The sequence below is a fragment of the Marmota flaviventris genome, chromosome 14 (genome assembly GCF_047511675.1).
Source record: "Marmota flaviventris isolate mMarFla1 chromosome 14, mMarFla1.hap1, whole genome shotgun sequence".
NCBI lineage: Eukaryota > Metazoa > Chordata > Mammalia > Rodentia > Sciuridae > Marmota > Marmota flaviventris.
Window position 1 is genome coordinate 16,915,059 of NC_092511.1, and position 23,279 is coordinate 16,938,337.

Below are 23,279 nucleotides of genomic sequence, written 5' to 3' on the forward strand. Positions count from 1 at the left end.
AGCTGTCTTTAGTTAAATGCCACAATTCATCTTATAATGGTATTTAAGGGGCTTTTGTGGCACTGTGCCAGATTTATATTATTAGAACCTAGGCGTTTGCAAATGAACCTCTTTCAATTAGTGTTTCAGGAAGCAATTAAACTGTCTAAAGTGTATTAATGAATACACTGGAATTGGGAAGCCGATCCTCCTAATATCCCCATTATTAATGCACCATCTGCTCTGCTGCCTCAGGAGCAGCCAGGATCTCTAACCTCCGGTCCACAAAACCCAATCGTTTATCCAAAAAGGTCACAGAAGCATACGTTTGCAATCAAGCTCAATATTCTATACAATATCTGAATACTGTATGTAGATTAAGAACATATATTTTTCTCAGATAGTTCACAGATGCAAATGAAGATGCACTGGGTTTGTTTTTATTTCTTTTCATTTTTATGGTGTGTGTCAAAACACTAATAGCTCTGGGAATATATTCCTGGGTCTTCAATTCCTGCTAAAAGCACGAGTGCTATACATGCACCCTGAGATTTTTAAGGAGATCATTAGGACCTGTGATGAGGATGTCTTTTTTCATTAGAGAAGGATGTAATTTGCAACTGTTTGTAGCTTTTATCACAGGGAGGGGTCCAGGTGCTGTGACATTTGCCAGTGTCTCTTTCAAACACCCTCCTTGGAGTCTGTGCCACAAGACAGGGTTCTAGAGGAGCTTATGCTTTCCTGAGGGTCTCCCAGTTGGCTCTGTGACCAAGAGGAACCTGGAAGTTGCAGGATACAGATGGAAGTGAGAGGATGGAGGAAGGACACGGAAGACACTTGGTACCACTCTGCTCCATGTGGAGAGACCCCAAGTCATCAGTGTCCAATAATCATGATGATTTTGGTGATTAGTGGCTACTGGGGCACTCAAAATAGATGAAGACATATTCTCTACTTTTACAGAATTTAAATACAGTAGGAAAATGGACACAGGCCCAAGGGAGAATTGTGAGCTAAAGCGTGAGGTTGCTATGCAGTAGAGCTGCCAAGGAAGAGCTTGGGGAGAGGAGAACCCATGAAACATGCAGGCTCAGGAAGGTAGAACAGAGAAACTTCCCACCTAAATTTTCATTAAGTGCTCATATGAGTTAAATTGTATCTGTCCAAATTCCTATGTTGAAGTGCTAACCCTCAATGCCCTGGACTGTGTGACCTTATTTGGAAGTAGATTCATCACAGGTAATAATTAGTTAAAATGAGGACATACTGGAGAGAGAGGGCTCCTAATCCAATATGACTAACACCTTCCCCAAAGGGGAAATGTAGACAGAGGAACACACACAGGGAAGACACCATGGGAGGATGGAGGCAGAGAAGGAGTGACAGGGATGTCACAGATTTCCAGAAAGCCATCAGGAGCTAGGACAGGGCATGGATAAGTGCTTCCTGGGGTCCTCAGAGGGAGCATGGTCCTGCCAATGCTGTGAGATGGTACACTTGTTGTTTAAACCACTCAGTGTGGAACCAGTAAATCACTAGGAAGGCCATCATAATAATGCCTGATTTCCTCCAGGATTATAAACTCTGAATAAAAGAACAATGGTGGTTTGGTTTACCTTTTTAATCACAAAGCTCTGGTACCATGCTGGGCTATTAATGGATGTCCAATAATTTGGGGTTGAATCACTAAATTAGGATGAGCAAATCATGGAGGAATTTGGAAAATACAAGTGACCCAGAGATACTTGGCAAGCCTGAGACAGAGGAGAAATTCTGGCTACTATGGCATAAGAGTGAAAGAGTTGTAAAAACTGCAGTCATGGATCTCCACGTTCCATTCTCCAGGAAGATATGAGTCTATCTGGCCATAGGCCCACGGTGGGCTCATCCCAGTCTCTGGATGAGCCGAATTGCTCCACACAAGGCAGGGGCTTCAAGACCTGCTCTGCAGACACAGCAAACACACATGCGCACTTCACCCCTGCTAACAGGGGGCTGCCTTTGCCTTCTCTTTGTTCACTGGTGTGTCATTTGTTGAGAGGGTAAAGTGACAGGGAGTTCTCCTAATAAGAGCAATCTGCTTCATTACTTTACACTTCAGGGTAGAAGAGGAGAGGCCAGGAGCCATGCGGTGAGAAAGTGAGAAGAGCAATGTGTGAAGAAAATGTAAGGGTGGGTAAGCTGGAATCTTCCTAAATGTTGGGCTCCAGACTGGGGACCTCCGCTATCCACACCAACCCAGGTGGATATCATAAACCTTGGTTTACAGAGAGAAAGAGAGGCTCAGAGAGAGAGAGAGAGAGAGAGAGAGAGAGAGAGCGAGCCACACATCTCCTAGCAGAGGAGCCGAGGTTTGATCCACGTCAGTTTCACTCCAAAGCAGGGTTTGCTTCCTACTTCATCCCACTGCCTTTCATTCTGCAAGCAATATCTATTTAGCACTGCCTTCTGCATCCATGGTGCTCTCCTTTCACCTGGCCCTTTAAATAAGCTGGCCTCATCGCCTGCCTGGCAGCTGGCACATAAAGCCAGCTTCAGACAGCGGTGGTTTGCCAAGCCATTTCCCAGGTTAGTTTTGTCTTGTATATTATCTATTAATCTTATTACTGTTCCCTGGCCTCTAGGATTTTTGGCTCTGTCTCCTTGGCTCTGAACTCTTGCCTTCACTTGCTTCTCTAGTTTTTATATCCCCTGCAGCCCTGGTCCCAGACCCCCTCCTCCTGCTCCAGTCCTACTTTAGTGAGTGTGCCTCTTCCAACTGCACCAGTGAGAACAATCAATCCCCTTCCTTGAACAGATGAGAGGCACTGGAAGGCTTTGTATTTATACAGTGATGGAAATGCGAGACAGTGGAAGGAACCTGGAATTGCAAATAGGATTTAGGCAAACTCGCATTTAATACAGGCTTCTATGGTCCAAAAATCCATGCATTGGAAACCTGATCCCCAATGCAGTAGTATTGATAAGTGGGATCTTTGGGAAATGAATGGATTAATCCACTCATGAGTTAATGGGCTAATGGATGAATAGGTTATGGAAGGAGGAGCTTTGCTATTAAACAAGCTCTCCCTGTTCCTGCTCTGTCTTTCTCTGTGATGCCCTCCACCATGTTATGATACAAAATGTCCTAACCAGACACCAGGCAGAGGCTGACACCAAGCTGTTAGACCTTCCTACCTCTGGAACTCCATGAAATAAATTTCTTTATAAATTACCCAGTCTGTGGCATTCAGCCATACCAATAGGAAATGGACTAAGACACTGGCCATGTATAGTTTGAAGGAAGGCATCATTTTCCCATCATAAAAATAAGGATGTTACACTAGGTACTAGTGAGATTCCCCCTGAACTTCATAATCTCTATTTCATAGTTAAAACAAACATAAAACACAGCACCACACCACCACACCACCACGTGGCACCACAATGATATCGTCTGCACTTGGCAATCATTTTCTTTAAACCTATTGATGACTAACCAAAGAATAGTAGCTGTTTCATATACTTGTCTGGGTTTTAAAAATTGACTTTGAGGCAATAAGTCATACTGCTGTTTACTGCAAAAGCATACATTGAGACTGTAATTCAGCCCTGCCTGGAAATATTAAGGAAAAGGGCAGATAAGTAAGGAGAGACCCATCTTCTGACATGGGGACATGCAAAATGTCCCTCATGTGGACACATTTCCTATTTTCACTTTTGTATTCTGGTTTCCATCAATTTGCCTTTGCTTCAAATATGCAGCATTTCTGTTCTTTTTTGCAAATGTTTGGCATATCTGCCCCATGTATGCACCAAAGATAGAGATGAATAAGAGCTCAAGGATTTTAATGTAGAGAAGGTAAGGGGCCTTGCTCTCTCAGACTTCATAATTGATTGGGGGAATAACATACTTACAAGCAAAGAAATCCATTCCTTAGTACACTGTATAACTGATGAATTATAGAGCATTTTGCCTTGTCAATGGTAAGTTTAGAGAAGTTTTATAAAAAATGTTTTATGTTCATTTATAAAGTAGGACTAGTTCGGGGAAAAGGCAAATTAGGAATAGGCAAAAATGTTTTTGCTTCTTCGATCCATTCTCTAACCATCAGGTCAGATGCTCCCACAGGAATATCTGAAGAATAGGGTAACTATTCAGTCACTGTCTGTGCAAGGCACTGGAAAAGTCCACAATGGGTCTGGAGTTCTCTCCTAATGGCTTCTCATCAATAGATTTGAAAGGATTAATGTTGCTGGTAATGGGGCTGGCAACTGGGATTGCTCCTCTTTCCCTTATTCAATACCATTCTCGATTATCTTCTGTTATTTAAATAATCTTTGAAATCCTACCTCTTCCATAAAGCTCTTCCTAAATGCCTGAACAAGAATGATTTTTCCCCCTCTGTATGGTGAGCCGCAAACCATTCTGCTGTGCCAGAAATTTTAGCAGAGAAAGTTCCACATTTTAGGAAATTCCTCAGTCCTGGGCCAAGTGGAGCTCAGTAGCTAAAGTCAACCTCCTGCTCCTTCAAAACAGCACATTACTTCTGAGAAAGGCTCTTTTCAGCATTAATTTTTATTACTTCAAATGCACTTGGTCTCACACTGGGAACATTTCTTGATGGCTGGAGAAAGCACAGTTGTTTGTAGAGACTTTAAAACAGTTTTAGACCCCAAAGCCACCTGTTATTTTGTGATGTCAGCTAGCCTGCATCTGGCATGCTTCATATGATTCCCCGGTTCAGAGACAGGGGCTTGTCTGGGTGGAGCTTGTACTGAATGAGGTTTACTTCACAGCTAGTGATGAAAAATGGAAAACCAGCAGCATTTACTAATTTTCAGACATTTTATTTATCTGACATCAATCAATCAACAAATAAATCTCTTTGGGTTGTTTTTTGTAAGTAGGAGCCTGAGGACTTGCTTGAGGAAACTGGTTTCTAATACACCTTTGGCACTTCCTATTTGTCTGAGATGAGCATTTGTTTTGTCTCTCTGAGCTTCTATGCCTGTATCTCTAAAATGGAAACAATCATATTATAGGAAACCCAAGAAAATTAAACAGAGACTGCGAAAAGTGACTAGTACGGTGTCTTGTAAACATTTACTAAATTTAATGAATGACCCAAGGCTTGTGCTCATTAGAATGAGGGACCCTAAAGAAGAATAAAATATAAGTGTGCAAGGTAAAGTTAGACCTGCAAGCAATTCATCCTCTTCCTAAGCACTGTGACCACATCCAGGGCTCAGTTACCATCCGCACATCTATGCTTCCCACGGTGATAACGCTAGTCCAACTCTAGCTTTGGAGCTCCTGATCTCAATATTGAGGTTCACTTAAGTGACTGAAAAATACATTCAACTCAACATGTATTTTTTTCTCCTCTCTAGTATGGTTCTATTTCAGCCTTTTAGTGATGTCACCTTCCAACTGCTCATGCATGCCACACACTTTGGGACTGTCCTTGGCAACTTTCTTCCCTGATCCCCAACACTCATGCCATCACTGGATCTTAGTCATCTTGCCTCCCAAACCATTCCAACTCTCTCTGTATACTGTCACCCCAGCCTAAGCTATCAACATTTCTTTCCTAATCTTTACTGTAATAACTTCAAAAATGATGTCACCAGTGGGTTCCAAAGCTTTTGCTGCTGGGTGATCTTGTCTCAGACAGCTCCAGTGTGAAATCTGCAAAGCAAAAGGAGGTCACATCCCTGACCTTCTACCAAGTCCTCAATGATTTTCTAGTGCTCACAGAAGAAAGATCAAAATTCTACACAACACTATCTGCCCAAACTCTGCCACCCTCTGGAGCCTCTCCCCATAGCACAGAAGTGCTACTGTGAATCACACTGACTTCTTTCCATCATGGTGCTCTATGTATGTGTATCAAGAACCTCCCACCTTTCCCCTACTCTTTTCCTAAAACCTATCATTTATATGCTCAATTTCAACTCAAAAATGACCTTGTAAATGTAGCATAATATAAGCTCTCAAAGCACTCTGTTGCTTGTTTTGAGAAGCATTTAAAATAGTTCTTAATTTTTATACTACATGCAATTACTTCACATCTGTGTCTTTCACCAGATTACAACTTCTGTGACATTGGGTCCTCATCTATTTTTGCTCCCCATTGTTCCATGGATCCCCATATAATCCTTGGCATGTAGAAGGTGGTCAGTTAATATTAGTTGATGGATGCATGAGTGAATGAATGAATAGTAACAAGCCAGATTGTTACTAGGTATCAAAGTGTCTGATAAACAAGGATCAGCAGAAGGGATATGGAGAGGAGGAGCAAGGTTTTACTGAGGAAGCAGTGACCAGAGAAGGGAATAATAGAGATAGTGAGAGTGGGAGTAGAATTTTAGTAACTAAGGAATCAAGAAGACAGCCTGTGCTTTGCAGGCATTGGTATCAACAGGTAAGAAGACCTGGAATCTGGAATGAGCATTTCATCCACAGAGAACAGATTCATAGCCTGCTATAGGAGAAAGAGATTAAAACCCTGCGAATGTAGTTGATCAATATGAAAACACAGAAAAGGCAAAGCAGAGTGTTTATTTCAACATATAGCAGTGTACATTTCATTTGAATTTATTCTCAGCTAGGATCGTTATTTCAAATGGATGGTTTGCACCAAAGCAAAAACTGAAAGATGTCTGGGTGGAACATGATAAGCCAAAGTTCTTCTGCAGGAGAGGGACTGTCATCTGTTTGTTTGGGTTGATACTGGCTTTTGTTTCACTCTATGGAGACAAATGACTCTATGCCTCTCCGCCAGTCACATTATTAACTGTACTGGCATTTTATTTCTAAGTCAGGGGATAATCTGAGGCCAACCGAAGAGGAAGCACTGAGAAGAGGCCTTGCCACAGGCTGCTGACTACCTGACATTTCAGAATGAAGAATCATTGCCTCGGAAATATCTCGAGCACTTCTTATATATCTTGAGCACTTGGCATGCCCCTAGCAGAGACCTGTCACAGTAAAACTGGAAAGTATGTTCAATCTGCTTGCCCGCCACAGGTGGAAGGAGTCCTATTCCAAGCATTTAAGATAATTAAAGCCCATTCCTAGCTTACTGGTTGACAAAGATGCCACCAATGGACATCAAAACAAAATTGTGCCCTGCATTCCAAACCAACAGCAAGGATGGGAATTGAAGGCACATAGAACTGAGGAATAGGAAAAGTGACGGTGGAAAGAGTCACACAGCAAGCAATCACAACATGTTCAAGGGCAGACATGGGTGTTTTGATAATGGCCAGAGCCCAAGCTGCTCACTCAAAGGAGGATAAGAATAAAGGAATGTAGAAGTGAAGGAAAGTGACCAATGTAGTCGGAAGAGTATTAGACATCAAAAGTGCCAAGAGACGGGGAGGCTGGTTCCCAATGATGACATTTGAAGTTTTTTGTACAATTAAAATTCCCATGAGCTTGGTGCTTTGACTCTAAAAAAAAAAAGTATGAGTTCTGTTGTCAGAATTGCCTGGGTCATGAGTGTTACTGTAAACACCCTTGTCTTTGTCCCAGAGTATGACAGCATTCGATATCTTTATTGCCTATTCAATATCTTTGTTGATGGCCAAGATGAAGGAATCGACAATGTGCTCATCAAGTTGCAGACTATCCTAAGTTAGGCAGATTTACTAATAGGCCACAAGTCAAGAATAAAATTCTGACTGACCTTGGCAAATAAAGTGACTCTGTAGTGAGTGGCTTTGGGGCAAGGAAAAGTAAACAAGGATTGCAAGCTGTTCACAAGCTAAATACAAACATGCTAGACACAGAAGCCAATTTTCTCACACACCCTCTCTTTTCCAGACCTCCATCAAAGCTCCAGATTACATTTTAGACAAACTTTAAAAAAAAAAAAAAGAATGTGTTTAAAAAAAAAACAGAATTCAGAAAAGTGCAGTGTGCACAAAATAAAAAGGAAACTGACATCATATTTGAGCACGAAAAAGATGCTGAAAAATGCCATAGAGAAGGGCGGAAGGATGAAAGAGGGTTGAAGGAACAATGAAGGAAGCAAGGAATCAAGAAAGAAAAAGCACAGGATGAAAGAAAACAGATGGTGAAAATCCTGTAAAGAACAAATCATTACTCAGAACTGGAAGGAAAATAGAGATTTCAATACATGGCTTCCACATGCCCCTCTCAGGTTGGATATTTTACCTGATTTTGTAACAAGTATTCCTTGCCATTTGGAAGAAACAAAAGTCAAATGCAGGACATGTATGCATGGTGGATGTATAAAAGAACTGAGACGCACCCTCACCTCCCTGTGGACGCCTGAATACTTTTGCTGTGCCCTTCCCCTTTCTCACTAGGATTCCATATTCTGCCCACATTTTCTCTAGATTTGGAAAATAATTTTATTTTCACTTTGAAGTAAAGAAAACCACAGAGAAGACTCCCTATGGTTCATCCCAGATCTGTCTCAGGACGACAGCTACATTGAAGATGAGCTTCCAGGCTCCAAGGAGTGCAGGGATTTCTGGGCTTAGATGTATGCAATTCTCACTTGCAAGGGTTGGAAACACATCCAGGATGGGCCAGACCCAGGACAAGTTAGATCAGACCATCAGGAGTGGATCTCAGCCATTAGGCTTCTTTTCAAGCTCTAGATGATTTCAACATGCAACCATGTTGAGAATCACTCCATTAGACAGTGTTGGGTTATTTTTCTTGACCTCAGGGCATCCCCCAGAATAAGACAACCCCAAAACAGCCTGTGGTAAATCCTGATAAATTCTTTTCTTCATTGGGGAATTGGGTCAGCATTTTTAGCTGGATGGAACTCTAAGAGCGTTCCTAACATTTTAATGAACGGAAAAATCACCTGAGGATCTTATTAAAAGGCAGGTTCGAATTTAGTAGAGGTGACGTGGGGTTGAGATTCTTCATTTCTCAAAAGCTTCCATGTGGTGCTGATGCTACTGGACCAGATAAATAACTGAAGCTGTAACTTCAAGCTTATACTAACTAATCAGTACAGTCTGCACCAACCTAGAATACCCCACCTACCAGTATCCTTGGTGGAAAATTAATGGCACTGATTCCTTGTTCTTTGAATGCAGTGATATAATTCCCAACTGATAGCAGGTACAGACAGGAACCTTTGCCATATTTCTCAAACTCTAATGTTATGTTAATCACCTAGGGGTATTTTAAAAATTTAGATTCTGTTCCAACAGATCTGAGATGGGACATTTTGAACAAGTTCCCAGGTAATGCTAATGCTGCTAGTCTAAGAACTACAGTTTGAGTAAAGAAGGATCTAAAGAGGGAAAATGTTATTCACTTCGAACATTGTGAGATCTGGGCTTTGAAGTTGCCTGCTCAAGAACTTTCTTTATTCAACTCAGCTTGGTTAAATCCCCTAACTTTTGACTCTTGGTGTCTTTTAAGAAACAACTCCCCAGCATATAATCACTTCCAACCACAATATATCTACATTACCAGAATCCATGTTTAGAATAGGCCTGAAATTACAACCAGAGAGAAAGCAATTAGTCTATTCCAAGTCATAAAAATGCCAGATTTCAAAGAGGACATTATCCCTGTGTCTGGGAACCAGCCATATTCAGAACCTTTAGAATAAACTGCTACTGAAAATATGTTACACCCCGCCCCCCAGCTTATGATTACAGAGCTCTAGCATGGACTAACATTTCCCTGATCTCAGACAGAGGAAATCAATATCAGGAGAGTTCTGCTAAGAAGGCAGGGTTATGCATTAATTGTTTGATGTAAAACTATTTGGCATCACTATTGTGATTTTCACTCCCATGAGTCCCCTTTTAAAGAGGAGAACTCAGCACTTAGAGAAATATTTGTTCTTTCCTCTCACCTCATGACATTTAAAGACCAACTGGAAGAAAGAAAGAAAGAGGGACAAGCACCTCGGACCACAAGCTTTAAGGCTTACTCCAAGCTCCAAGTCACCACTGACTTGTGCTGTGAACTTGAGGTAGTCTCATGTTTCCTCGAAACTAGGTTGTTTCCTCCGCACAATGGACTATTTATCAAGGTAATGGAAGTCAAATAAGATAATGCACATGTTGCCTGGCTGGGGATGTGGCTCAAGCGGTAGCAAATTCATCTGGCATGCGTGCGGCCCGGGTTCAATCCTCAGCACCACATACAAAGATGTTGTGTCCGCTGAAAAAACTAAAAAAGATAATGCACATGCAAAAGTATATAGGCATGCAAGCACATCCCAAGGTTGGCAGCAAAAAGGCCACCAAATCTGAACCCTCCATTTAACAAACATCTATTGAGTGTCAATAAAGACAGAAAACATCATAGGGATGACTTTACGAGTTCATCAAGAAACACCATCACAACCAAAGAACTGTAGCCTTAGGACACTCAAAAAGTCTAAAGTCACACAGAAAAGGCTTCCTGCTTGACACCACCAAGTGACTTCTGTATGGTATGGCGAGGTGTGTAGTGTGGGGCTGCTGGATTCAGAGATGAGGAGGAAGGTTGAGTTTCACTCTGGTGCCAAGCCCTGCGAGAGCCTCTACTCTAAACCATGGAAGATCAGCATCATATGAATGATGGGCTTTGTCAGCAGACTGATCTAGGTCCTGAGCTCACTGTTGCTTTTGTTTAATTGCTGAGCTGCTGGTATGTCATTCACACTTGTGAAGCTTCAGTTTCTTCATTTGTAATATAGGAATATTTCTATTCCTATCATTTAAAAAAATGTGAAGAACAAGAATTCCAAAGAGGCAATTTCCTAACAACAATTTTCAAAGAAGTGTGTAGAGCAGCAGCCTCGGTCTTGGCTGTGGAGTCAACATTTTGGTGTCCTTCCCTCAAAGTGCTGCTGTGCCACCATTTGCTTCAAGGCATGGATTCCACTCTAAAGTCTTAGCCTGGTAGAGGAGAAAAAAATACTTCCTTAAACACCCAGCTCTATAAATTTTTTATTAATTTATTTATTTTAATTAGGAATACATGACAACAGAATGCATTTTGATTCATTGTACACAATTGCAGCACAACTTTTCATTTCTCTGGTTATTGCTGTATAATTTAAGGACAATTTGTAAAATTAACAGGATATTTTTGCCAAGAATCCCAACTTGGAAGAGAAAGAGAGATGAGGTGGGTAAGCAAACCCCCCATCAAGCATCCTCTTGATGATCCATTTATAGGATGGAGCTTGCCTCACCTGGTTCTCAGAACCTGGGACCCTCTTGTCTATGAGCAGGTACTTATAATCAATCAGCTATCTCCCCATGTTCAAAGTCCATGTCCAAGAGAATAAAGCTGAGAGTCTGCAGAACTTCTGACTCTATTATATGTATCCAGGATTAAATTCCCGAATTCTGTTTTCATAGCTAAAATCAACCTCTTCCACAGATGTCCAACCATTTCCTTCCAGAGATATACCATATGAGCCTTAGAATATTTTTTTATAATAATATAACCTGAATTTCAAGAGGTAGCTCCCATGGAGCTTACTACCCCACAAATATCTTCAATAAGTGGTAGCCCATGCTATTGGTCTTGTAGTTGTTAACATGAGTTAGATATTATAATTGTCACATTTAAAAAATGTGCAGAGAGGATATGAGTGGTAATGGATGAGGCACAATGAATTGCTTATGATTGTGGCACCCTCAGTATCCCTTCTTGGTCAAGAGAAGGATGCTTGATGGCACCTTGTTGAAGCCAATAAATAACCAAGAGCCATGATACTGTCAGCAATGTCTGTCATTCAGCACAACTTAAAGGATATGTAGTTGTAAGAGTTCAGAATCTAAGAGTTAGTCCAAAGGTGCTCACACAGGAGAAGGAACTGTCTTGGGTTACATATGGCACTAGCTGGCCTGGTTGGCTTATTTTTTCACGTACCAAAGAGTAATGCACTATCTACAACACCTCGATTCAGAAGAGGATGCTTAATCACACAGTTTAGGGAGTTTCTGTAATATGTAATGAGTTTAGTAACTGTGATTGTGGCGACAACCCTAAACTAAAGTAGAAAATGTCAGAGTTGGGTCAATAGTATAGATTTTTCCCATTTTAACATTGTCTTAATGATCACAAGGAGGGATGCTCTATTTTGATATCTTTTGTTACATTCCAGTTGGTGTTTCATGTTGACCTCAAAACTATTTAATAGGAAGAGCTCTAGAAAGTACTGCTAATGAGTGCAAGGGATGATCTTCTCACAGGCTGCTTCCAAGGGAGATGGAGGGGGTGTGGAAAGAAATGACAGCCTCTCATTTTTTCTCAGGAAAACAACCCATTGATTTTTGGCCTAAGTCAAATCAGCATAATCATGTCTCAAAATGTTCTTGAAAATGCTTTGTAACCATTCAGGAAAGAGAACAAATGTCCCTTTGTTCCAGTTTTGGAATGCAAGTTGTGTGCCAGGCTCCACTGCACACCATGAAGTATAAACCCGTGAGGCTTCAGTTGGGCCTTCCGCTTAAGTGGTTTGGCACAAGCTGATGTATGCCAGGTGCCTGGGAAAAAGCTGGAGCATTATGTGAGGTCAAGTGTCATAGAGAAACCAGCGACTATCTTTCTGGCCAACTGTGGCCAGGAAGTTCATGGGGATTCTCAATTTATCTCATCATCTTGAAGTTGCCGCTCCCTTATCCTACTGTAGAATCATGAGTTAAGAGGACCTGGAGAGTAAAAGGCCACTACCCAGTGTCTATCACATGCTTAATTATGAAGCTCTCCTTTTGTTCTGCCATCAGGAAAAGCAAAACATCATTTACAAGTGGAACTACCAGGAAAGGTCAGACCTGAGAAGTGATTGACGCGTTCCCACAAGAAGACTCCCCTTCCCAGCCTGGCGGTTGATAAACATGCTTATCTCACTCCTCACGGTGGAAATGCACAGCTTTTTGGAGTCAGTGAAGTAGCACGAACCTGGCACAGGTTCCCTGGAGACCAAGGGGAAGGCTAACCACATGGCTATGTAGCAGCTGCTGAGGGAAGACAGGCCTCCAGGCAGGGCAGCCATGGTCCCACACCTGTGAGGAAGCTCATCACTTGCTGTCTGAGGTGAGTTCTCCAGACAAGTTTCTCAATCCCTGCATTCAACACCACACACACACACACACACACACACACACACACACACACACACCCTTCACATGCTCAAGCAGGAGGTGATGGACAAAGTAATGCAACCATCAGGAAACCACTCGAGCCACTTCCCAGACCCAAGTCATAGCTGTGCACTGAGGATCTGCTCACAGGAGAACAAGAGAGAAAGGGCTTTCCTCTGTGCTCCTGTTTTTAGTGTTTAGAAAATATGACCGCTTTCATCTGCAAATTCCTCGGCAAAATCATGACCAGGAAAATCCATAACAAGGAAAAAATAACTAGTGCCACTCTCTCTCCTCTGTGCCTGTGTCCCTGGGACTTAAAATACCACTGCAGGCCACATGGCAAGATGAATGAAAAACCTACAGGGTTTCGTCCCTCTCCTATCTTCAGGAATCCTTTAATGACTCCAGTTTTCCAGGAATCCAAAAGTGTGCTGGTTCTCAGCCTTGACCTTCCCAGCACAAAGAGGCTCAGCAACCTTGCAGAAGTTAAAAAGGAAGAAGCTAACCTGTAGACCACTTCAAATCCATACTCAGATCTTATGTTCAGAACAAAAAGAAGGCTGGAGGGAGAAAGTCTATTCCAAAACATGGTCAAGAGCTTTACACTCTGAAATTTACTGCAACAGTTGAGTTAATGAAATAGGTTGTTCTGACAATCCCCAGTGGCCTCTCACAAGTATCATATCCAGCATGATCTAAATAATTCAACAAACATTGATTAGGCACATACTACATGTGTGGTAATTAAATCTGAATAAAATAAAGATTCATCCTCCATCCGTGTTTGCAAACAACGGAACTTAAAAGTGGTTTATTAAAACAGTGCCAAGCGGCTTATAATTGCAACATTGACAGCCGAGACTCAGCCTCAGAAAATGGGTAGAGGCAAGACTGCAGCACAGGAATGGTCTGGATGGGACACTATTCAAGTTACTATTGAGCATTAGAGTCTGCCTCACCATCTCACAGTTTCTGCGATCCCCATGGCTGAAGCTAATTCTTAATCGCCCTTAGTTGTGGGTGTCAGTGCTCCAATCTAAGGTTTGGGGTAGGACCATGCCATTAGCTAATCAAGTCATGTGACCATGTCCTACTATTGGGAGCAAGAGAGGACAATTTGCAAGATATTTTGTCCTCCGCAGTAGAAGCAGGGTGTCTCATGATAACTTACATGGCAATAATTTTACTAAATAAAAGACATTTAGATGTTAGTCAAGAAAAAGAGAAATGTCTACCAAGAACTTCAATATGGAATAGGAGCTGGGAAAGGAAACCCGATCATACTTGGAAGGACATCACTGTAACACCAACAAAGTGAGAGAGAGGTTATTGTGGGGTTCGAGGGGCTGATGTGGGCATCTAATGAGAGAAAATATTACTATGGCTGAGCACTAAATAAAATCATATTAAAATAATATTTAGCCAAAACTTGAATTGTTGGGATGGGATATCAGAAGGTCTAAACAAATATTCCAAGGAAGAAAAAAAAACACATAATGTGAAAAGAACTTCCCTTGTTATAAAATGAAACTTTGTTGGGCAAATAATTAGATAAATGGACAGATGATTTATATCTAAGTCAAGAGCATCTTCTGTCAACATAACTTTTCAATGAATTGAGGATCTCTCCAAAGCAGAAAACAATCTGCGTGACATTCATGGAAATTAATATTTATCCCTTACTTTAAGTATCCTTCAGGGCAAAGATATAATAGGAAAAGTTACACCTCATCAAGTTCATCTTCACTTTATTAATATCATGAATAGGAAATTAACCTAGGGCTAATATCTAAGCCTCTTTCTTTTGTATCATGCCAGGCAGCTTCTTTGGCACCAGAAAGGGTAGAGGTCACTAACACAGAGGGAAACAAACAGGAAGACCTGGACTCGTGGCTGAGTTTGGTTTCTAGGATCGTGGACAGGTGGAGAAACTGTATACAATCAATTAAGTTGAGGTAATTAATTGATTTCTCTAGAGTGGAAGGATGATGTAACATGGACTTTTTTTTTTTGAGGGAAGAAAACATTTTCCATAGGTGCCGAAATTTATTGTGATTGCCAATTTTGTATGCAATTATGGTTGGAGTTTTACCTATGAAACAAGAAATGAAAATCTAAATTCAAGACTAAGAGTTTTTCTTCCAATAGAAATGTAGGAATTACAACATCTCGTAAAAGAGGATGGACTAAATGGCAAGGAGTCTGTTATATTAGGTGCATAGGAACAGATCTTTCCAGATCCAGAATACAAGGGCTAGAGAGGATCTGAGTCAGGGGATTATGAGGATTTTTTTTTTTCAAATATCTGATGGATGAAAGATAAAAATTGAAAAAAAATTAAATTCATAATGATTTAGCTACATAAAAAAGGAAGGAAATCGTCCACTCTGAAGTTGGAAGGTGACCAGGTGTCACAGTTATGACTGCTGAAGTCCTTCACATTTCTAAGATGATAAGGTCAGATGGAAAGTGCACATGTCGGTTTACCTAAACTGCTGATACTGGTACAAGAACATTTATATAGATAATTTTGAAAAATGCATGTGACCGACTCAGCTAATAAATGATTCCTGCATAAAGTTTAATGAAAGGAGAGCACGATTTCAGGTCTCTTGGGTGAGGACTGTTGCCAAAGTCCTCAAGAGTCCTGAAAAGTCTTAAGACTATAGGAGTCCTCTCGTTACCCCTGGATGTCAAGAGGAAGCTATTTCTATAAATAATTTCCAAAGCATAACATATTTTCTGAATAAACAGTTATTTTGTGAAGACCAAATTAAACTAAATCAAGATCTTGGATTCCCTGGCCAGTGTGCGAGTGACATGACCTTAAATGTCCCTACCTCTTCCCCTCAGTCACTGCACATCAAATGCCTCCTCAGACATGCCTGGCATGATCATGCTTCAGAGCCTTTTCCCTGGATGCTCCTTTGACTAGAAGATTCTGCCCTAGAGAAGAATCCCTTTTTTCTTTCAAGTTTCACTCAGATGTGCCCATTTGGGGAAGACTCTCTGACCACCCTATTTTAAACTCCCCCTCAACTCACATACAAAACACACACACACATGAACATACCCCTCATGTATATGGTATGTGCACAGCAGGGCTGAGCTCCTTTACCTTGCTTTTTTATTTACATAGCACTTATCGCCTTTCTAAAACATCTACTTACAAATTGCACTGGCTGCCTCTTTTCCCATTTTATAATACAAGCTTCAAAGTGTTAGGATTTGATGTCAGCATGATAACTACAAAATGCACTTATGATAACTCATGCATCAAAAACAATGTAGTGAAAATTAGTAGTTAGAAGTTAAAAAAAAGAAACCATTTATTAAAACGAGAGCTGGGGTGTAACTCAATGGTAGAGCAGTATCTAGCTTGTAGGCTTCAATCCCAAAAACCAGAGAGAGAGAGAGAGAATGAATCATGAAAGTAGCACAGAATTTGATTGGAAATATATATCCTTACATTAGAAAAAAAGAAAAGGCTTAAATTTAATGGTTTAAATATCTCTCTCAAGAAATATGATCAATATGATTAAAAAAACTCAAATTATTTTAAGAGGCAGAATAGGAATAAAATTAATTTTAAAATAACATGAAGATAAAAAGAAAGTTCCAACAATGAATACTAAAAAAAAGCAAAATAAAAGTATGTCAAAGATAGTCGAGAAACAAAGGAATAAGATACTAGAAAACAATGTTCAATTAAGAACTCAGAATTCAATATGAAAAGATGGAAAAAATCATAAAAGAATACTAGCTAAAACTTTATTTCAGAAAATGAAAGTTAGGCAAAATAAGCAAATCTTGAAAACTATAACTTGCCAGGAGAAATAGTAAGTTTGAGTAGACAATATGCTTCACTTAGTTTTACTAAGGCAAAATTTATATGTGATAAAATTCACACAGTTTATGTTTACACTTCGATGAATTCTGGCATCTATAGAAAGTTATGCAACCACCACCACATCAAGATATGGAAAACTCCCATCAACCCCCAAATTCCCTAATTTGTCGATTCCTAATTTGACTAATTCCTAGTTAGTCAATAATCACCATCCTCAAATACCTAGTTCAGGAGCCCAGTGATCTGCTTTCTTTACTATAGTTTTGGCTTTCTAAAAAAATTCATATAAATGGACTCACACAATATACTAAATTTTGTGATTATTTTATTTTGAATATTTTTGGAATTCATCCATCACGTTGTAAGTAACAGGTTATTACTGAGTAATATTCTACAGTGTGGAAGTGCAACAATCTTTTTACATATTCACCATTTCATGGATAATTGTGCTGTTTTCAGACAGCAGTTATGATAAATAAAGCTGTGGTGAGATTCTAGTGCATATGAAAGCTTACGTGAACACGTGTGCTTGTGACTAAGGTAATTGTATGCCTAACTTTACAAGAAGCTGCCAACTGATTTTCAGAAGCACTGCCATCACTACACCACTTTGCATGCTTACCACCAGGGCATGAAATTTCCAGTTGCTCCCCATTTCTGATGTTGTCAGTGTTTTTAATTTTAACTCTTCTAATAAGTGTGAACTCATTTAAATTGTGTCTTTAGCTTGCATTTTTCCTGTAATTAATGGTATTGAACATCTTTTCATTCATTTATTGGCTATTCATAGTTCTTCCTTGATAAACTCTCCACACAAATCTTTTGTCCATTGGGTTATTTTCTCAGTATTGAGATGTTGACAATTCATTTTATACTCTAAATAAATGTCCTTTATCAGAAAATTACTTTCAAATAATTTCCATTAGTCTATGAATTGTCTTTTCAACTTCTTAACAGTGTGTAATCCTTGGTGTTTGGTTCTTTTTGCTTAGCATGAGTTTGAGTTTTGGTCATGATGCTTGTATTAATAGTTCATGTCCATTCATTTCTAAGATGTTCATTGATGATTCATAGCTAAAAATTGCTTAGTTACAGCCTGGATTTGATCCATTTTTTTATGGATCAAATTGATTATATGATTTTTAATAATTGGTGATAGAATAATTAAATATCTATATTTTGGTTGAGGGTAATTTTATCCAATATTCCTATTGATGAATCATGTTCTATTTAAGATACAATTGCCAACCAATTGTCACTAAAATTTCTCCCCTACTTTCTTTCAAAACCCCTATAGGTTCTTATGCCAGGGCCTATGATCTATCCAGAGTTAATTTTTATAGTTTTTGTGAGATAAAGCCAAGGTTCATCTTTCCTTATGCAGATATCCAGAAATTCTATCACAAGCTGTTAAAAATCATATAATCATATGACCATCAACAAACAGGTAAAAACCATGTTATATCTATATAATGGTATGCAATAAACCAAAAACTAAAATCTTGGCAATAAACAGGAATGAACTATTAATGCAACATGGCTGACACTCCAAATCATGATGCTAAGTGTAAGAAACTACACACCAAAGATCACACACTATATGACTGCATTGTGTTGATATTTAGAAACTTCAAAATTAATCTAAAGCAACAAAAACAAAACCTGGGGGTGGAGGAAGACAGAGACTGTGAAGAGTCAAGAGACAACATTTTGAACAGCAGTGGAACGGCTGTGTGTCTTCAGTGTGGCGGTGGTTTCATGATACCTCTGTCAAAATCCATCAAATTGTAGACTTTAAATGGATGCAGTTCATTGAACACCAATTACTCCTCAATAAAGTTGCTTAATAAAAACAACAACAACTAGGCAGTGGGCCAAGATTATAGACATCAACTTCTCTCCAAGCTGTATGTACACTTCAGAAGATTATTTCACTAGTTCCCAAATGGGTTGAGTGAAGCCATGGGAGCCCATAGGGTACAAAACTGAGTCTTAGGAAAGATTCCTAGTTCAGATTTCCAAGAACAAAATGTAAAAAAACAGGATAAGTAAACCTCTGCAGACTAGTTAGAACATGACTCAGAAGATAATCTTATAAAATGACCTGATATTCACTGTAAGATGGAGTAATGGAAACAGCTCCCTAGAAAACAGGAGCCGGGCTGGGGTGCAGCTCAGGGGCAGAGCACTTGCCCACCCCATACCAGGCCCTGCATCCCTCTCCTAATGAGACAGACAGAAAGACAGACAGACACACAGAGAGATGGAGAGGAAGGGAGGGAGGGAGAGAGAGAGAGAACAACAACATAGGTAAAAATCAAAAGATAAAATACAAGGATTTGGGAGGGAAGAAAAAAATATAGTAAATGAAATCAAGATGGAGAACAGAATCGAAATCCATAATGAAAGTTTTAACAAAAACATTTTTATTCCACAAAAAATCAAATTAGGCATTTTCCACAGGCTTGAAAAGTTCCTTAAGAATGAGAAGGAACATGCAAAGAAGGAAAACAACAAGAGAGGAAGTGGTGAATATAGAAATCTGACCTAAAATGAATATGCATTTTTAACCTCTTAACAAAATATTTAGTAATGAAGGGTTGAGTTCAAACACAGACACCATACACATTGATTAATAGGGCTTAGTACAGGTAGTTTCCAGGGATCCAACATGGCGGCGAGAGGGGAGGCAGCGCTTTCAGTACCTCCTCAACAACGGGGTCAGAGAGAGACGCATGGATACGCTTAGATTCGACCTGCTGAGAAACTCCTAGCAAAATTCCACTAAAGAGAGACCGGCCGGGAATCGGTAGGATTTTTGGAGGTGACAGTTTGCGCTAGACAAGTGAATCTCCACCACGCAGCGCAGAGGTCCAGACCCGCCAGCCGCTGCCTGCGCAACTCGGCGACTGTCGGCTGCCTGCACGCGGCCCTCGCATCAGGGCGGATAGCCTCCGAGGCGCAGCGCAGCAGGAGCGGTGCAGGGACTCTAGGAAGAGGTCTCTCGCCAAGCCTTCATGAAATAGCGAACCGGGAGCTGAAACCAACCAGAGACAGACCAGTCCCACCCTTCCCTTCGGACACTCCGGCAAGGAGCCTGGGGCCCGCCATAGCAGAGAGGTGACATCACCAGAGTTCCGCCGACAGAATTCCTTCCCAGCGGAATCCACGTTAGCAGGTGTGTGACTCCCACCCCCTCCAGATACAAGCAGCCAGGAAACCTCAGGAACCTCTCCGGGGGCGTGTCTGTAGGGAAGCAGAGGGGATTCCAGATCCCCACCTCCCCTTAACACCAGCGGCGACACCCAAGATCTTAGCCGCCAGTTTCTGGGGGCGTGCCCACCAAAGGGGTCCGGAAAAATTAAACTGTTGGTTCCCAGATCACCCCACCACAGCACTGGAGCTTAGATGAATGACAGAGAGGGTGTTCATCGTTCCGGATATAGGACACGCGGTGGGGCTGCAAGTGTAATCAGATCCTTGGGGAACCACCTCTGGTGAACAGGACCTGGCTGGCTGGCTGGGAGGAGGAACAGGGGGAGGGGCCGGATAAGTGAAAGGGCTCTGGACTAACAGGATTGAGAGACTCCCAGGAGCCACCGTACAGGGATTTCTGTCAGCACATAGAGGGCAGAAGCTCGGCTCAGAGGGCACAGCTCCGCCTATTGGAAGAGAACAAAATGGGATTCAGCCATAGAACAGGGGATGCCACCATGGCAGAGATCTGATGTCATCGGAGAGTGGCCGAGGAGAGAACTTCATCGGTGCCAGCGGCGATGGAAACAGTTGGTCCCCTGGTGGGGAGGGTGAGTCACAGATACCCGAGTCTCTCTCGCTTTGTCGTCGAGCCAGAGGGGAGGAGCGGGGCCGCCACCTGCACCCGCAAGGTAGGCAGACCTGCGACCAACCTGCAGATCAGGCCCAGCGGTCTGCAGGCGTGGTAGGAGGGGCAGGGCAGAGCCGCCGCCCGCGCCGGCAAGGTAAGCAGACCTGCGACAGGCCGGCGGATCAGGCCCAGCGGCCTGCCAGCGTGGTACACACTTCTCCCCAACTGGAGTAGGGGCAGAGCAGAGCCTTCGCCCGCGCCCAGATCAGGCCCAGCAGCCCGCCTGTGTGGTGGTCAAGTGACCCCAATTGGAGTGGGGGAGGAGCGGAACTGCCACCCTTGCCCGCAAGGTGGGCAGACCGGTGACCAACCTGCAGATCAGGCCTAGCGGTCCCCGGGCGTGGTAGGAGGGGCAGGGCAGAGCCTTCGCCCCCACCTGCAAGGTAGGCAGACCTGCGACAGAACGGCGGATCAGGCCCAGGGGTCCGCGGGCGTGGTAGACACCTCACACCAATTGGAGGAGGGGCAGAGCAAAGCCCCCGCCCGCACCTGCAAGGGAGACTTTTCAACTATACAAGAGCAATATAAATATATAGGGGGGGAAAAATTTTCAAAAACACAACAGTTTCACCAAGAAGAAAGAAACGCAAGCAGTATGAAAAGACAAGGAAAGAAAGGACTACAAGAAATGCAGGTCAACTCAACTTTAGAAGAGGTAACAGCTGCAGCAGATGGAATGTCAGATAAAGAATTCAGGATATATATGCTTCAGATGATCTGGAGTATCAAGGAAGACATTAGACAGCAAAATCAGACAATGAAAGATCACTTCGACAAGGAATTACACAAACAAATACAGGAAGCAAAGGATCAACTATACAGGGAGATAGAGGTTATAAAAAACAAACAAACAGAAATCCTAGAAATGCAGGAAGCAATAAACCAACTTAAAAACTCAATTGAGAATACTACCAGCAGAGTAGAACACTTAGAAGATAGAACATCAGACAATGAAGACAAAGTATTTCAACTTGAAAAGAACATAGACAGCTCAGCAAGACTGTTAAGAAACCATGAGCAGAACATCCAAGAAATATGGGATAACATTAAGAGACCAAACTTAAGAGTCATTGGGATACAGGAAGGTATAGAACTCCATACCAAAGGAATGAGCAATTTATTCAATGAAATAATACGAGAAAACTTCCCAGACTGAAGAATGAGACAGAATCCCAAATTCTAGAAGCCTACAGGACGCTGAATGTGCAAAATTATAAGAGATCCACACCTAGACACATTATAATGAAGATGCCCAACATACAGAATAAGGAGAGAATTTTAAAAGCTCCAAGAGAAAGGAAGCAGATTACATTTAGGGGCAAGCCAATCAGGATAACAGCTGATCTTTCAACACAGACTCTGAAAGCTAGAAGATCCTGGAATAACATATTTCAAACACTGAAAGAAAATGGGTTCCAACCAAGAATTGTGTATCCAGCAAAATTAAGCTTCAGGATGGAAGATGAAATTAAAACCTTCCACGACAAACAAAAGTTAAAAGAATATGCAGCTAGAAAACCATCTCTTCAAAACATCCTCGGCAAGACATTACAGGAAGAGGAAATGGAAAATAACAATGAAAACCAACAGTGGGAGGTAGGACAGTAAAGGGGGGGGGGGAATAATCAAAGAGGAAAACAAACCATGTTTAGTAACATAAATAAACAAATATGGCTGGAACAACAACCCATATCTCAATAATAACCCTAAATGTTAATGGCTTAAACTCACCAATTAAGAGACACAGGCTAGTAGAATGGATCACAAAACAAGACCCAACAATATGCTGCCTACAGGAGACGCATTTGATAGGAAAAGACATACATAGGCTGAAGGTGAAAGGTTGGGAAAAATCATATCACTCATATGGACTTCGGAAACAAGCAGGAGTGTCCATACTCATATCAAATAGATTTCAAGCCAAAGTTAATCAAAAGGGATAAAGAGGGACACTATATACTGCTTAAGGGAACCATACACCAACAAGACATAACAATCATAAATATATATGCCCCAAACAATGGTGCAGCTATGTTCATCAAACAAACTCTTCTCAAGTTCAAGAGTCTAATAGACCACCATACAATAATCATGGGAGACTTCAACACACCTCTCTCGCCACTGGACAGATCTTCCAAACAAAAGTTGAATAAGGAAACTATAGAACTCAATAACACAATGAATAACCTAGACTTAATTGACATATATAGAATATACTACCCAACATCAAGCAGTTACACTTTTTTCTCAGCAGCACATGGATCCTTCTCAAAAATAGATCATATATTATGTCACAGGGCAACTCTTAGACAATATAAAGGAGTAGAGATAATACCATGCATCCTATCTGATCATAATGGAATGAAACTGAAAATCAACGATAAAAGAAGGAAGGAAAAAGCATACATCACTTGGAGAATGAACAATAGGTTACTGAATGATCAATGGGTTATAGAAGACATCAAGGAGGAAATTAAAAAATTCTTA